General features: G+C 38.4%; 1 protein-coding gene across 3 annotated transcripts in view; it reads right to left on the bottom strand.

Moving 5' to 3' along the window:
* LOC102681538 (forkhead box protein I1-like) overlaps positions 1 to 3,416 on the bottom strand; it is a 13,748-nt gene that overhangs the window by 2,828 nt on the left and 7,504 nt on the right. The gene's annotated exons all lie outside the window — the stretch shown is intronic.

Genomic DNA, 3,416 nt, shown 5'->3' on the forward strand with positions numbered 1-3,416 from the left:
AGTAAATAGCAATGGTGATACGATTTCACCGGATAATTATATAATTTAATTTTTAATTCATAATCCTGTTTTTACTCGTGCAAGTGCATACATACTGGATGAATCGTGGATAATTGACCATCAGAAGTTTTAAAGGTGGAAGAAAATCAGCGGAAAACACGGAGATATGAGTCAGAAAAGGAGTGCGTACGTGCATGGCGTCGAATATTCACCGGTGCCTCGCGGCACATGTAACTGGAACCGTAACTAGACACCGATAAGTTAAGCACGGCGCACTTGCGCAACAGAGAGGTTTGGAACAAAAAGAAAAACAAAGTATGAATTTTCGCAAATTCAGTCGGATCGGTTACAAGAATAGAAGACCCCCAAGAACCCAATATTTCATTGTTAAGTTACAAAATGATAGGATATTCAATTTATTCTATATCTTGCAGCCAATGTTCGATCTGAATGTTATCAATCGGGGGGGGGGCCACTAGAAGCTGGGAACATCCATTCCCAGGATACGCGAAAACATGATATCCCTAAACTACCGCAAAGCTCCAGGGTATATATGATTTTCGATGCAGAGAGGTTTCGTCATTTGGGCCACAATGATCCGTTTCCATAGCGGTAATACCTTCCATACGTGTGTATTACACGTTCTGGTCAAATGTGTTTAAACGCATTTTGTTAATTCTATTCTCGTTGTGTATCGAGAAAAATTAAATAAATATTATAAAAAAAAAAAAAAACATAAAAATAATTTATACACGGGAAACAAAGAGAAAGTAGAAATTAAAATAAGCTTGTACATTTCGTTATTATCATCAAGATTCAGATTGAACATCATCTTTTACAGATCACGTGCCGGAGATTCGATATACGATATCGACCTACGGTGAACACCTAACACAAGTTCTACACAAGCTCATAGAGACTCCCGCGTGTAGATTTAAGGTACACAAGCGGACGACGAGATCGCGATAACTCGAAGCGTTTGCCAACACACCTGACTGCAACTGGAGATCCATTGCTACGCGACACCTACGAGACCACATCTGCTCTCGTCATGGGATCCCTTGTTTCAAATTGTATGCGAGACAGACAATCGTCGACAGTCGAAAAACATCGGACGCAGAGAAGGAAAGTTGAACGAATAATTTCCCAACTTGTGTCAAAGGTGATATTATAAATGTCGTGTAAGTGGATCATCATATGCATAACGCACGAGATATTTCACAATGGAATATGAAGAAAAATGCGGTGTTCAGCTGTTGTGAAAACCTGTGACGTAATCAGGCTTGCGAAAATTGTTGGCCTTCGTCGAGGTATATTTGTAACGATGATTTAACGATGTCTGCAGATTTATAAAACAAGTTCATGAGTTCTTGATAAGTCGAGGGATAATTAGGTTATGAATCTGTTTTCTCTTTTATATATATATATATATATATATATTATAACGTCAAGGATCAAGAGAAAATTCAGTCTTCCTACGATGAAAAACAAAACGAAAGATAAGAGGAAGAAAGTTTATGCGGATCGATTAAAGCGATCCTCGGGGCGAAGGTCGTTGTCTTGCTGTGATCGTTGTCGCGCTGAAAATCATGGCATTCGCATTCCTGAAATGCTGCGGGTTCCGCGAGGAATCGGCGTCGATAAGCGAAATACAATACATCGTGACATCACGCTGCGAATCGCACGCCTTTGTCCTCGTCGTCATTGTTTCTCTTTGATTAGGTCGACCGGTACTCCGATTCTAACATGACCTTTACTTATATCTTCAAATAATTCGATTTTCCATTATCGAACGAAGAAAGTTCCTTCTTTTTTTTTTTTTATATATAGGATTTTTTAACCAATTAATTAATTAAGTGAGTAATCGTAATACGATCATCGAAATAAGGTGAAAGCCATACTACTTTGATATCAAGTATCATGGCGATTATAGGCGAGCTAGGATAAGCATTAGAGGGCGTCAGGGCACGTGTTCACAATGATTCCATTCCTGCCCAGTTACTAAAGGGATCCCATTGGACTAGGCCACTCCCACCCATAGCACGTGCCTTCCTAGCACCGATACCATCAACCCCAAACGTATTTTATGACCTGTGTAACAGTAAGTACTTACTTCCAAGTTGAAGTATCATATTCCAGTTACGTATGAATCAAGAATCTTCGTTTAATGGAATTGGTTGATAATTTAAGAAACAGTATTGGTCTCGAAATTTTTTTAAAAGTAATATTTAATTTAATATTTCTAAATCGACAGGGATATGGAACGAAATGTTCGAAAATGAAAATTGAAAGCGAAAGAAGAAAACGCGAAGAAATTATGAAGGCGCCGAAGTAAACGGAATCAAGGGGCCAGGGGGTCATATGCACGATAACTCATCTTATGATATCTTCCACGTAAGCCAATCACCGACTGGTATCTCGACCTCGCCAAACGTAGCGACATCTTCATAGGTATTCTCGTTTTACAATTAACAAAGGAAATGAGAATTAATTTTCTGGTTGGTTTTTAATCGATCGCTTTAATTTTTATTTCGTAAAGTTTTCTCTTTTCATCGTGCAATGTAAGTATAATTCCTTTACTTATCTCTCGCTCTTTCGCTTCTCTATCTTTAACAACCTGTTGTATTATCATATTTACTGTAGAGAATATATATTTATATACGTATTTTGCAGTGAGAATCGGAGGCTAATCTGGATGAGGTCCAATCGAAAACAGACAGAAACCAACATTACTTAACTGAGAGCTGGATGATAATATTCAGGGGGCCCGACTGTATTCTTGCCACTTGGTTCGTCGTCGAACCATTTATCTCATTTTCTTTTCTCGCGGGCGTTTTGCAACCGACCACCCGTCATTTCTGATCGTTTTATCGTTTTAGAGAGCCAAGGAGCCGGTCGGTTTAGACGCCGATAAGGAAATCGAGTACAAATTGCGTGACTCTCCACCTCCTTATCTGCCTCCGGATACTTCTATGCAAGCTGTAAATGACACTTCTCAGATTTACCTACCGTGGGTGACATCTAACATGAAATTATGCTCGTCATCAAATGTATCGTATCACCTGGCTATTAAATGTAAATTGATTGATCGATCGAGTTTGCACGAGGATCGAAAATTTTATTGCATCGATATTAACCGTTGTAATTGGATGAACGCCCGCGATTTCCTTATCAACTAAAGAGTAACCCAGAACCGTGCCCTTGTTTACTAGAAATCTATTTTAACGCGAGTAAATGATATTACGCTCGCGGCCTGGTTTCCGAATAAATAAATAGAATTACGTTATCGACCATGTAAATGAGGCTATTATCTGGTAATTTTTTAGTTAGAAATCATCGAGATTCTTGAACTCGTTCTACAGAGGTGATAAAATTGGATAACTGTACTTAAAAAAAAAAAAAAAAAAAAAAAAAAA

Source organism: Apis dorsata, unplaced genomic scaffold (assembly GCF_000469605.1).
Source record: "Apis dorsata unplaced genomic scaffold, Apis dorsata 1.3 scaffold_5, whole genome shotgun sequence".
In the NCBI taxonomy this organism is placed as follows: domain Eukaryota; kingdom Metazoa; phylum Arthropoda; class Insecta; order Hymenoptera; family Apidae; genus Apis; species Apis dorsata.